The following is a 14,446-nucleotide window of genomic DNA, read 5'->3' as shown; positions in this document are numbered from 1 at the left end:
GAAGAAAAGTGAAGGAATTCATCATGGCCTCAGTTTCTTCTTGTGGTGGGGGAGGCAACTAAGTAGGAAGTGAGAGTTTTGAAGAGTTATAGAGGAATATGAAAGCAGAAATTCTACCAGTACCAACGTGAAGGCACAACCAAGTCTGAAGTCTGTGGTTTATAGTGGCACCTGTTACAACTATTAAAACAGCTCCTGCATTGAATATCCTTGTACACACCTATCTGTACACAGGTGAGCATATTTCTGAAGGACCAATGCTCAGAAATGCTGTTTCTGTGGCTAAAAGCACATGCACTTAAAATTGGAAAGGTAGAAATGAAACTGCCTGCACTGTAAACAGTTATGGATCTTAATAGACCCATTAATCTCTGCCAGTTTGAAAGATGCAAAAATTCTATTGTTTTGTTGTACTTTTAGAAGCTTTAGCTAGCATAAGTCTCTGTGTATGTTTATTGGCCACTTGTGTTTCTTTTTCTCTGAACTACCTGTTTATATTCTTCTTGGTTTTTCAACCTGGGTGTTTGAAGCAGATCTTTTTAACAACATGAGCAAACATTAATTGGAGAATCTCTGTCTACGGCCATGCCACCCTGAGCAAGCCCGATCCCGTCAGATCTTAGAAGCTAAGCAGGGTCGGGCCTGGTTAGTACTTGGATGGGAGACCACCTAGGAAGAACGGGTGCTGTATGTGTAAAAAATAAATAATAAGAGATTGTAAGCTGACAAGGTCCTTGCAATCTGTGAGGTCAACCAAGGGTTGCCTTGCCTAAAAAAAAAAATAACAATAATTGGAGCATCCACTCTGATGTCATCTCCTCTGTCATGAGCTTCAGGGTCCATCCAATCCTACCTCTACCTAGGACCCCAATCAGATCAGCCTTGACAGTCTATTTCTCATTATCCTCAAATTGGTTTTACTATTCTTCCTAACTCAGTCTGGACCCCAGTGGTCCAAACTAGTATAAACTTTTTCTCAGTACTCTTAATTCTGCTACTTGCTCTCTTGCTGCTTCATTTATTCATTCATTCATTCTATATTATTGACTATGTTCTGAACACTATCCTTACCTAGCCTAATCTTAAATGAACCTAAACTTTCTCTAATTTTGTACATATATTTTACAATATCGCTGAAGAAAACTTCAATGTTTTATATATTGGTACCACCGAGATAAGCAGATGGGCCCTTTAAACTGTAAGCAATGCTTTCCTCTGTTCCTGCTTAGCTCCTTTTTATATGTCACAGGGAAGGAGATCTCAATTTTTTTATCATGGTGTTAAATCCCTGACTCTATTCTGGTCTCACTCATTCTCAGTCCATTCTCCCGCTACTATTGTAGAAGGAGGTGAAATGATGTAATGATAAAAACCGGTGCTCACCTTTGTATTTGCTGGGCCAGAGCCAATGTGAAAACCGGTGTTCACCTTTGAAAATTCTTGACTTACCCCTTGAGCAAATGTGCTCAAGCTCACAAAATTCTAGATACCTAGACCCTGAGTCCTGTGATTTTCCACCATTCCCTGACTGACGGACGAAATGCCGGAAGGGTTCAGCTAAGGTGACAACCACATCCAGACAGACTTCCTGCCAGACTGTTTCCTGCTTGGACAGATTGAGCAAGGAATCAATCATGCAGCTTGTGAGTTCTTTGGGGAGTGTAAATCCACCTTTCTAAACCTAGAATGGAGAGCTAGAGTGAACTAGTATTTTGTTAGCCTTCTGCTGGGAATGAATAAAAAATGAGGACTGGGGTTAGTCAATGTTGTAAGGCTACTGTGTCTAATATCTCCAACTTTGGAGTCTGCCTTTGAGCCACTGGGCTGGGCAGCAGCAGCATCTGCACGGAGCAAACATGATTCACTCCCAAGTTTAGGAGAGCCTCCCAACACTTCAAGTTCAAAGCCCAGTTTGCCACTTCCTGCCTCATGATCTTCACTGTTCTCCAACGGGAGCTTAACATTCTCCTTTGTAAAATGGAAGTAGTAGTTGTTGCGAATTTTAAATAAATGAATGTATGTAAAACATTCAGACAGTGCATAAATAATACATGTTCAATAAATGTTAGTTTAGTTTTATTTCACAAGAAAAAAATGAAGAAAACAGGAATCTCCTTGCCCTAAACACAGAATTATTATGCCTTACTTCTCTTGTCTCTCTCATCTATTTACCAACAAACTCTTGAGAGAGTGTCCCCATTCAGTATCCAATGTCTTCATCTCCTGATGTCTCAGTACCTTGTTATAACTTGACTTCTGTCCCATTAATTTACACACTTCCCCAGGTCTGTTTTCACCACTGTCATTCATAATCTCCTAAATGCAAAAGCCAAAGGCCAATTTTCTCCCTCGTTCCTCAGCCCCGTCACGCCCCATTTGTTAAAATGCTTTCTTCTCTTGCCTTCAGCAGCACTACTCTGTCCCATCTCACTCATCACTTTTTCCCCTTTCTCTTCCTTGCTGGCTTCTTATTTTTTTGCTTACTCCCAAAGTGACATTTTGTGCTGGGTAATTCTTGGTTGTAGGGGGCTGTCCCGTGCATTGAGACAGTTTAACAGCATCCCTGGCCTCTACCCGCTCCCCCAGTTATGACAACCAAAAATGCCTCCAGACTTTCCAAATGTCCCTGGGGAGCAAAGCTGCTCCTGTTGAGAATCACTGCCTTAAGTGATGATGTTCCCAGCATTCCTGCGTCAGCCTCCTCACTCACTCGTGAGCTCTCTCTTGGTGATCTCATTCATTTCTGTATCCTCACCTCCCATCCTCATGAAGACCATGACACCCACATTTCATATTCCAGCATCTAACTTTTCTTTCTAGATTCTAGACTCAGGGTGCCTATTGCATAGTGGGACCACCCATCCAGATTCCAGAAGATACCTCAACTTTTACAGATACATAACAGAATTCATCTCCTCCACAGCCCCAAATTATTATGCTTCCTGTATTCTTACTCTTGAGAAAGGATATCATTGTCCACCCTTTCCAAAGTCAGCAGCTTTGATGCCATTGTCGACTCTTCTTTCACTTCCTGCCTGTGTCTATTACTAAATCCTATGGATTCCTTCTTAACCATCTCTGAATGCTGGCATTTCTTCTTCAGCTGTTATTGCCACTGCCTTAATACTTATTGTGACACCTTTCCACTGGTTTCCCTGCCTCCAGACCCTCTCCACTCAGACTTTTTTTTTCACACTTCCCCAGACTTGTCTTTTTATAAATCAAACCACTCTTTGACATAGAAAATATATTTTGGTTCCCATTGTCTAATGCTTCAGACTTCAAAGGGTGACCCATACCCAGGCTTCCTCTTTCCTTTCAGCTCCATCCACAGCTGCCCTCACACACAGGCACCCTGGCCTCCTCAGGACGCCAGGCCCTTCCAGGCCCTTTAAGGGCCCTGTGCCTTTGGACAGCTGTCTGTTCCGCCAGAGCAGACATGCACCTTCTTCTTTGTCTGAAGAACTCCTGGTCAGCCTTCAGAACAGAACTCAAATGTCACCTACTCACCAAAGTTGGCCTCACCTGCAGATGTTGAGATTTTGCCTGCTATATCACCATCATACTTTACTCATATGATTCATCTGTTTATAGGTTTGTGTGGCCCACTAGACTTCTTGCTCCTGGAAGTGTAATCATCTCTGTATCCCAGGTTTTGGACGCTCACATCTCTGTTGGTGAAGTTTTAAAGGAGCATATTCTTTGTCTCTGTCTTTTTGTCTCTCTCAGTTCCACTCTGTGTTTCTCTCTACATACACATCTGCTCTCCACCCCACCCCAGGCAGAACCCTTTACTTTTTCATACACTGCTAACCACATAAAGCACACTTTCTTCCTTGAACCTAACACTTTAAGAAACAGGTAAACCAGTTTTGCAAATCTTGTGCTTGCTAATGATTTCACTTATGTGGTGGTGGTGTTTAGAAGGACTGATCTTTAATCCTCACTTTGGTGCTTATTCATAGAAACTTTATTGAATAATTGTTCTTTGATCTTGTCTTAGCTTTAATAATATTTCTAACACTGTTGTATTTATAGCTATAGTTACCGTGCTTTAATTGACACGCTCTCAAAAAGACAAGTTTTATCTAACGGTGGAAAATATTCTATTTTACCAACATAATCTTTCTATCTGAATTCAGAAAGTAAGACTCCCCAATTTCATCATCCTGACTTAATTAGGTCAGTTTTGAGAAGCAAAAGAAGCAACTCTAATTCATGGTCTCCATTTCTTGGCTCTAAACCACTGGAAAGCCCTCCAGTGAAATAAATGTCTGTTCTAATAACAGCTCTATACTTTGCTTAATCCCTCATTATTGACTTGGAATGAAAACATTGCTCTCTTAATGAAAATAGTTGTGAGAACCAACTATATGGGTGAGAGAGGAAGGAAAGCACATTTTCAGGTTAAAATGCTGAATAAAACTTACAGAGATGAGAAATATTAAATAAAATTGGCCAAATAAGCCCCTGAGAAACATCTTTCTATTTCTAGCAAATTTAAAAACTTTGATTAATGGTTCTGCAGTTCTGCCTTTCACATTAAAAAAGAAAAAATAGAATAAACTTAAGTGAAGATATAAAGCAATTTTTCTTTGCTCACAAAAAAGCCTCCACAGTAAAATGTTCATTATAGCTTATTTGGATGTCACATATCAAGTGAAAAGTCTATGTGTTAATATTTATAAAATACACATTTCCCTAAAATTAACCTGCTCCTCTGCAGGTTTTCCTTTTGCCTTTGTAACATTCTAAATAAGTATGCTGTCTCCGATTTACACTGCAAATTTTTTCAGCTATCATTAAAAAGTGTAACCCATAGCTAAAATTAAATCAGTTTAAAATTCTCAGGAGTTAAAATTGTGGTTGCTTAAGTTAATGGACTAATCAAACTATAGTTTTAGATGGTGTTTCTGCAATATTCTAATTACTGCAATCTGATTTTCCTTAGTAATTGTGAAGGTCAGAACTAAAAGCCTGATTCAAAAAGGAAATTAAAGTTAAGAATAAAAGACAAGGAAGGCATTTTTATCCCCAACATATGTCATGATAGATTATTAAGTTGACCTTGTAATGTTAAAGAAAGGTTTTGGTGCAAATCATACTGGAATTGACTACAAGGTATGGAAATTGTGTTCCAAATCTTCTTGAAACAGTATAATTTCATTTAATTGTCATTTTTCAATAAAGATGGTTCATTACATATTAAACTAGCAAAAAAACATATCTACACATATTTTGGTTTTATCACTTTGTAAGGCTTTCATGTGATTAAAAAAAGAAAGAAAAAAATCCTTTGTCAGACCACATGACCTGATTTGGCAATTCCAAAAATATGGTTTTAGGATATACAGGACAAACCTTAGCAATGGATGGACAAAGAGACTACTTAGACCTATTATGAATTTGGGGAAGAGCCTCTCTAGTCTCACAAAATGTATCTCTAGTCATATTCTGATGCCTAAAAACATTGATAGGAAACAAAGTTCTTCAATCATTAATAAAAAATTACATTAAACTACAGAAATTTCTAGAATCTGTAAGGTAAGACTAATATTTCTCTTTAATTTTTTATATAGATTCAACAATTATTAACATTTTGCTATATTAATTTAACTTGTGTATGTGTGTCCATGCGTATGTTTGAGACACTTGAAAGTAAATTGTAGACATCATGACACTTCAACATGAAATACTTCAGCATAAATCTCCTAAAAACCAAAGCATTCTCCTACATAACTATAATACCATTTTCATACTTAAGAAAACCGATCGTCATTTCTTAATATACATATTTAAGTTTCTCCATGTTTCCCTGAAAGCTAGCAGAATATGGCACCCAAAACATGCCACTCGGGCATAAGGATTATTTTGAGCTGAAGGCAATTGAGAAGATACAAGAAAAGCTCTCTACCCTTCCCCATTTGCCTAAAAGCAAGAGATAAATTTGTAAAGGTGTCTTCCCTCTCTTCTCTACCAGGATGGACATAAGTTAATCACCAGAGACAATTGTACACAGCTCACAACAGGAATCTATGTAACAAACTTTACTAACTAGCCCTTATCCATCATTAGTTTCTCCAAAAGTTTATCTTCCCACAATTTGTCACCCTCGAAACTTAGTGTTTTTCCTTTGTCCTGTCACTTCTCTACAAATTTATTGTTCTTTCGTAAGATGCCATATAAGTCCAAGTTCTAACCACTCACATTGAGTTATCATCACTAAGAACTTTCACATGTATGTTCATGCACATGTTAATAAACTTCTCATTGTTTTTCTCTTGCTAATCTGTCTTTTGTCACTCTAATTTACAGGGCCGTAGCCAAGAAACATAAAATGGGTAGAGGGAAAACAGATTTCTCTGCCCTATATCCCCAAAAGTCTCTTATTTATATAGCTTTTTAATTTTTTTCTGTACCAGGATCTAATAAGGGCCCACACATTACTTTTGGTTATGTCTTTCTAGTCTCTTAAATATAGAGCTGTCTCCTCATCTTTTTAATGTTCTTATTTTTTCCCATGACATTGATATTTTGAGGACAGCCGGCTAGATGTCTTAGAGTGTTTCAGTTTGGATTTGTCTAGTTATTTCTTCATGGTGCCACCTAACTTATTTTTCCATTTATAAAATTTCATATGAACTGGAAATTAGCTCTACTTAAAGGCTAGAGTGGTTTCAGGTCAAACATTTTTTGGCAAGAAGCCTTCGTAGGTGACATTATACACGTTATGTCACAGAACACCAAGAGACCCATAAAAATGGGTTGAAGGACTCTATTTTTATGGAAATATAAATGATTCCTAGCAGGTCCACTTCTAAACCCAGATTTTTATTAGGAGGAAGTGAATTGAAATTAAGTAGGCCTCAAGAGCAGCATTGGCATAAAGTTTCTTCATGTGCTGGGAGAATGAGTCAGGTTAGTGCAAGCAGCAAGATTCAGTGCTGAGTGTGGTCAAGAAAACCATTGCCTCAAAACCCAAGGTTCTCAAAATGCATGTAGATCACATATTTAAGCAACTGTTGTATTTTCATAAGGCTGATCTAATACAGAGACAAGCATGGTGCACTGTGACAGCTCTGGCCTGAGAGCTGACTCCTAAATTCTAGTCCCCCCATTGTCTCTAAGTAGCTGTGTGACATTGGAAATCTGGCCTTTCATTGACTCATACATCGTGTAGAGGCCAGTGTCTCAGCTGCTCTGAGGTCATTTTAATTATTACATAAGCACCTATGTGATTAGATGTGTTTACTTCTGGTTGAGATAAGGAACAACACTTCGATTTTATTTTTTGCATTCCTCTGGGGCAAGCAGGGAATCATTAGTCATTCCCAATGCAAAGCACTCCTTATTAAGAGGGTAATATGTGCATTCTGAATAGGGCTCGTCTACCTGCCTATCAGGGAACAATTGGACGCTGGACTATCAATGTGACACATGTAGAATAATGGGATGGAGCTGCAGCCCCTTCTGAATTAGACGAAACCTATGTGTTTGGGGAAAACTAGATGTAGTCAGCTTTTCCAATCGCTAATGATGGGAATGGGCCGGAATGAGAGTAGTGGATTTCGAGGTCAGGGCCCTGCTTCTGTCGCCTTGATTTAGGAGAGCCTTGGAAATGTGCTCTGACAGTTCCAACTGCAGGACAAAGGAGAGCGAGTCTGATGAGGCGTCTGCCTCACACTGCGGAATCCTGCCTGAGTCCTGGTCACAGGAAGTAGCAAAGCTCCACTACTTCTTCCTCTCACCTCATCCCATCCACCCACTAAAATCCTCTAGAAAAACTCTGAGCTGTGTGTGCAAGGAAGGCAGGGAGGAAGGGTAAAGGAGAGCTGACTTGTCGCCAAGGCTCCTGAGTAAAAGTGAAGGGGGTCAGGAATTGGCCATTGCTGGGACATGGAATTGGGGGTGTTAAACATACAAGGAAACAAGACTAGAGAAGTGGATGAAAGCAGTGGACAGTCAAGAATTTGAGGATCCTGGGAGGTTGGAGGGGACTCAGGGCCAAATAGCACAGGTGTTTCTGTGTCCTGGCCTTTTCTGAGCCACTGGTCATTTACACCATCTTGTGTATCTCCACTGGAGCAAAGGAAAAGACTAATTTATTTCTTGTTTCTGGAATTTAAAGAGGAAACTCTTGTGTTAAATTTATTTTGTATTCTTTCTTTGTATGAATAATCCAGTCTTATCCCATAATCGCTGGATAGGGGTGGGGCGGAGATGGGCAGGGATGCAGTTGGGAGGCTGGCCCACTTCATCATAAAAGAGAGGCAAGTAATTACGCTGATAGGTATTTAAAGAGTACACACACCTCTGAAACTCAGTCTCTGGAATCTAAGTTTTTTGGCCTTCAGGCCATTGTGCAAAATTCACATGGTTAGTTAGGCATTTGCCTGATGGATGTGGGAGGATTGTATTAGAATATATGAAAAACTCAGTAGGTTGTTCTTGAGTATAATTTACTTAATTGTTTCTGGCCTGGTAAGTATACCCAGAGGCTTTATATTGATGTATGTGACTCAACAAAAACAAAAAACAATAAGGTCTTTATTGACTTGTGGTTTAATGGCTCTAAATAAATTAACTTCTTTTGGATCAATTCAGCACACTGATGATTTGGCAATCTATTAACTTTTTTATACTTCTCCCCTAAGTTACAACTTTAATATGTAACTTTAGAGAAATTGTTTTATATCCATCAAGCAAAGGTATTAGTTTCTACACACAGAGAACTTCAAAATGCATAGATATGCCCATAAAAAAAGAATCTACAAGAAAAAGCTGGGCCCTGACACCAGATTCCAGTTATGGATTTAGACTCTCATGCCAATTTTTAATTGAAATAAGGTCTTTCTTTAAAATATATATATTTTTAAAAATATTATATCTATATCTATATCTACATCTATCTATCTATATACATATAGCATTTGGTGCAAGCTAAAGAATATGTTCTATAGATTAGCAGTTCGGCACCAAATTAATTGTGTAACTGCTATGGACTGAATTGTGTCATTCTCTCCTCACCTCATTCATATATTGAAGCCCTAAATCCCAATGTGACTGTATTGGGAGATAGGAATTTTAGGAGGTAATTACGGTTAAGGAAGTCAAAAGGATAGGGTACTAATCTGATAGAATTGGTGGCTTTATAAGAAGAAGAAGAGAGAGAGAGAAAGATCTTTCCATACACATGCACCAGGGAAAGACCATGTGAGCAGACGGTGAGAAGACAGCCATCTGCAAGCCAGGGAGAGAGCTCTTACAAGGAACCTAATAGGCTGGCACCTTGATGTTGGACTTCCCAACCTCCAAACCGTGAGAAAATAAATTTTTGTTCTTTAAGCACTGCCCTCCTCTCCTTCCAACATTTGTGGTACTTTGTTATGGCAGACCAAGCAGACTAAGATAGTAACCTTAAGTTATTTATAGCATCTCTGGGTCTCAGGTTCCTGATATGTAAAATTTGCAAATCAGGCTAAATAAACCCTAAGTTCTCTTCCATCTCTAGCATAACTTTGATTCCAGCTGATGTTGTCTGGCTCCAGAAGAACATGCCATTAAAAATAATATTTTTTAAATTCTAACTTTCCAATTTTTATAAGTTACATAAAATGGTACAGAGAAGTTCCATATATCTTACCTAGATTAGCCAACTTTTAAAACTTTTTCTTCATTTATTTTTTTCATACTCTGTCTCTCTCTGTGTGTATTTGCACACATTTTATTTTTCTGAACCACTTGAGAATAGATTGCAGATATGATTATCTCTCTACTTCAGTATGTATTTCCTAAAAATAACAATATTTTCTTAACTAACTATGGTTGCCAGCTTCCGGAAATGTAACACTGACATGATACTTTTACTTCAGGAAATGTAACACTGACATGACATTTTTATGTAAGCCCATATTCCAATTTCTTCAATTGTTCTAATAATATTTTTTAAAGCATTTACCTTCCTGAATAGCAACCAGTCCAGGATAACATATTACACTTAGTTATCCTATCTCGAGCCTCCTTCCATGTGGAACAGTTCTTCAGCAATTTGCTGTCATGACCTTAACTATTTTGAGAAAAAGGCCATTCATTTACTAGAATAACCTTTATTTTGAATTGTTTAATGTTGCCTCATGATTAAATTCAGGTTATGCATCCCTAGCTAGACCACTATATAAGTGACAAGTTGTGTCTTTTCCTGGGAATCATGTTGGGAGTCACGTGATGTCGCAATGTCCTTCATTGGTGATGTTAAACTTGATGACCAGATCAAGGTTTGTCAAATTTCTTCACTGTATTGACTCTATTTCCCCCCTTGGAACTATTAAGCAATCTGTAGAGAGACATTTGGAGACCATGCAATAATCATACTCATTATATAACTTTCTCCTCAGACTTAGCATTCATTGATGATTTTTGACTGAACTTGTCCTTACTGTGATGCTTGGAAAATGGTAACTTTCAATGCCACCACACCTTTCACATTTATCAGTAGGCACAAGTCATTCGCCTATAAGCCAAAACCCTCAATGTCCCTCTCTTTTCATTATCGTAGTCATGGAATTTTATTTTATTCAAAGGGTGAATAATCTATCATTATTCTTATTTATTTTGATGCCCAGATTGTTCCAGATTTGGCCAGTGGGAGCCCCTTCAAACTGGCTCCTATGTCCTTTTGATATATTCCCATCTTTTTTTTTTTTTTTACATTTTTGAGAAATATGGATTAAAATAAGAGGCAAATTGAATAAGAGCTATTATTTTTTGTATGTGTGTGCTTTGGGGTCCCAGAAACAAAGTTAAAGACAGATTATCGGTTGACAGCAGTTCAAAAATTTGTTAGATGTTATAACTATATACAACATAGTCTCTTTAGCTGTTTCATTCTTAAGTCTGTTCATAATTAGTTTCACAGTTATCATAGGTAATTAGACCAAAGTTGGCCAAAATCCATGGACTAATTTGGTAGACAGGACTGCAGCCTACGCAAAACTTTTTTTCAACATGGAGTATTTTTCTCATTTGAATGCCAACTTCTTTATCATCTGCCTCTTACTGTGATGTGTGTATAGATTTTCACTTCATTTTAGCCTTGGCACATGGTCTCTGTGGATGTTGTGATGGTTCTTCTTGCCACTACAGTCTTGCTGAGTAAAGCCAGATTTTCTCCTAAACGGTAATAATTTTCATTCCTGTTATCAGCACTAAGGCACTAAGCTAAAAGTTTTCAAACTTTCTCTGTTCATAATGCTCTTAGTGTCTCAATAATTTTTTCCAGTGCCCCAGGCTAAAAGAAATACAGAACAGTTTTTTTATAGTGCTCAGGCCCAAACAAGTTATTAAGCATTTATGTCCAACAACATTGTAAGTATTTAGAAAAACATATACATATAAATAGAAAGAAAATTTTTTATTTGATTTATAAACATTCATCATTACTTACCAGTGGGATGTGTGCACCTGTTGAGTACTGCACAGATATCAAGCCTTGGAAGCAGACTAGCCACTACTGCTCTTATTTCTTGTTACAAATTTATTTTCACTGACAATTGCTTTTTGTCACAACTGCTGAAAACCTAGCTTCACAAAGAGATGATGTCACTGAAAGAAATGTACAGTGATCTATTGTTAAAACTATGAACTACCTAGTACTTTGTACTGTGTCCCACAGATGTCCAATATCACTGTGTTTTGCTCGAAAATATAAATATTCAACACTGCAGTGTCCCATGACACTTGGCCACACAGTTTGGGAACTATGACACTAAATCTGGGAAACTGTCTCCTTAAAATAGCAACAAATATTGAGCTGATGTTAAAAATCTTCTCACTAATGGTGAAATTAGTACGGTTCATTATGTAGCATCAAGCTGTGGCTCTTTTCCACAGTTTATAAATTGGGTGATCACTTTGTTTTCTTTCCAGTCATTCTAGGATACTTTTTTGACAGGAGTCTAACACAATAGATGTAACACCAAGGACTGTCCTGTGCAAACTAGGTTGTGTGGTCACCCGTTAATCATGACCCCATCACAACATTTACATTCTGAAATCTACCTTTACTTGACAAATGATCAGTATTACAATGTAGTTTCTATTATCTTGTAATTTGACAAAGGATCTTATCACATTAAATTGTGAAACATGAAGTTTATTAGTTGTGTTCTTCCTTCTCTTATCTTTCCTATCCCTTTTCCTCCATTTCCCCTCAGATCCTTTTCTTCTTCCCCTGCTCCTAACCCAAATCCCATCAAAAGTTACCTGCCATTTTCCTAGTCACCCAGGTTCCAGTCTTTCTTGCAGTGTTTTGAGAATGTGAAAGGTAGCTATATTTACGACACACAAGAGAGCCTGTAAAAGACCTCTTTTCTCATCTTTCTTTTCATGTGACCCGCACAAGGCAGATGCTTCAGATTTCTCCTTCTTCCACTCCGAGCCCTCCAAAGCTTTCACAGATCAATATCCATCCCCAAGGTCTTTCTGGTCTCTTTCACCTCCTTAGCCAATGACCTCTTTTTAAATCCCAAGTTCTTTTGTTATCTGGATTTGACACAACAGCAGAACTCAGAAAACGACCCCGCGCCTTAGCGATTGCAAACACTTCCAAATATTCAATCTTTTTTCTTTCTCTGCTGCCCCTCCCCCTCCCAGTCAAATGCAGGCATGAGTCCATCCCTAAAAACCGGCTGTGAAGCCTCTACTTAAATGCAAAACTCTAAGGAAGGGGCTAAAAGGGTGGAACGATAATCATTCCTGCCTTCAGAGAACTACAGTTTAATCGGAGAGAAAATAAAAGGATGTTTGGGTATTGCAGAACGTCTGTGTCTGGCACGTAGCGGATGTTTCAGAAACATTTGTCTACTGGTGTAGGAAGTAGTATCGGCAATGGATAATTGTCCTTAATGAGCACGCCAAGCTTTTATGGAGCTCCTGCGGTGTGCCTGGCTGGCTCCGTGCAAAGTGGTGGTAGGTTAGGGGGCCATTTCGAGGACCCAGGATCACAAGGCGGCTGCAGTCCAGTCTCCTTGCCCTTCTCCACTCTTTTATTACAGTCGTCACAACGTGTGTGGTCACAGGTAGGGGCGGGTTGGAGGGAAGAGCCTACCATGCTTGGGCTGGCGGCTTGCCAACGGGAGCACCGTACTCCAGGATTGTGGGGACTAGCCCTGGGGGACGGCACCCGCATCCGGAGGACCGGCGAGCTGAAAGGGGCCTGATCTCGCCCCGCTGCGCTGCTGCCACGGCTACCCTGGACCCAGCTCCGTCCAGTGCGGGCGACCAGGCCAAGCCGACTTCCAAATCCAGCAGCTGCACACGGGTTTCTTCAGGATCCCTGTTGTTGAAAATGACATTAGAAATTCAGATCATGTTGACGAAAGTAACGTATACAATGCAACAATTCATGGCTCGTAAAAAGCAAAGCAGAAAAATTCTGATATACCAATTCAATCTGACAAAGAAAAAATACCATAAACAATTGAAAAAGGACAGAACGGGCGGACGCAAAGAGTTGAATAATATCTTACTCCTAAACACTGAAAAAAAGACGCCGAAATAGCTCAGTTGGGAGAGCGTTAGACTGAAGATCTAAAGGTCCCTGGTTCGATCCCGGGTTTCGGCAGAGAGTTTTCTTTTTATTTTTAATTCGAAGGGATTTAAACTTCGTAGCATTCCGCTGTCATGAATAATCTGATTTATCAATGCCGGACTAGGCAAAAACTGGGACTTGAGGGATGAGGGACGAGTGTGAACGACCATTCGCAGTCATCGCTAGGAAGGAGGCTGCTCGATCGGCTGGCGGAAGCGTTGCTGCGCGTGCGCGTTGCGGAGCCTGGGAGCTAGAGCACCCCTGTTCACCCCAGGGACTAGAAATCCCGCGGTCGGTCCCCGAGCGCGCCCCCGGTGATGAGAAGGTGCGGCGCGCAGCTTAGCCGGGGCTGCTTCGCCTTGAGGGCTGGTCTGAGAAAGATGTCGATCTGACTGGGCGGTGGGCGAGAGCAACAACCAACTCCCAAATTTCATTCTCCAAAGCATCCCAATTTGAAAAGCAAAAACTCTGTTCAATCAGATGGCTCCCGTTTGGCCTTGCCGGTGTAGGGAACCAGATGGATGGGCATTTCCAGTTAGAGGGACACGCAGGGACACTCCGGTGGCGTAAGCTGGGTTACTTGCCTAAAGGCGTGGCAGCTTTACAGCTCTGTAAAATTAATCAGTCTTGCGCCTAAACAATTTTATTTGGAGTCAAGACCATTGGTTCTCAAAGTGTGGTCCCAGAACCAGCATCCTCCTCTTCACCTGAGAACTGGTTAGAAATGCAAGTTATGGGCCCCACCTACGACCTACTGAATCGGAAACTCCTGTTTACAACACTAGGCGATTTAACAAGTCCTCCAAGTGAGATTCCGAAGCAACTAAAGTTTGAGCTATACTTACCTAGACATTTCTT

At 39.7% G+C, this 14,446-nt stretch overlaps 1 non-coding gene and 1 pseudogene across 1 annotated transcript; both read left to right on the top strand.

Annotated features, from left to right (window-relative positions):
• The first annotated feature begins 575 nt into the window (after positions 1–575).
• Positions 576–694, top strand: LOC120582798 (uncharacterized; annotated as a pseudogene).
• Positions 695–13,548: 12,854 nt separating this feature from the next.
• Positions 13,549–13,621, top strand: TRNAF-GAA (transfer RNA phenylalanine (anticodon GAA)). Its single transcript has one exon. It is a non-coding gene; the product is annotated as a tRNA-Phe (tRNA).
• The last annotated feature ends 825 nt before the right edge of the window (positions 13,622–14,446 follow it).

The sequence above is a fragment of the Pteropus medius genome, unplaced genomic scaffold (assembly GCF_902729225.1).
Source record: "Pteropus medius unplaced genomic scaffold, Ma_sr-lr_union100, whole genome shotgun sequence".
In the NCBI taxonomy this organism is placed as follows: domain Eukaryota; kingdom Metazoa; phylum Chordata; class Mammalia; order Chiroptera; family Pteropodidae; genus Pteropus; species Pteropus medius.
The sequence above is the reverse complement of the archived record's forward strand: the minus strand, read 5'-3'. Positions and strand labels throughout refer to the sequence as shown.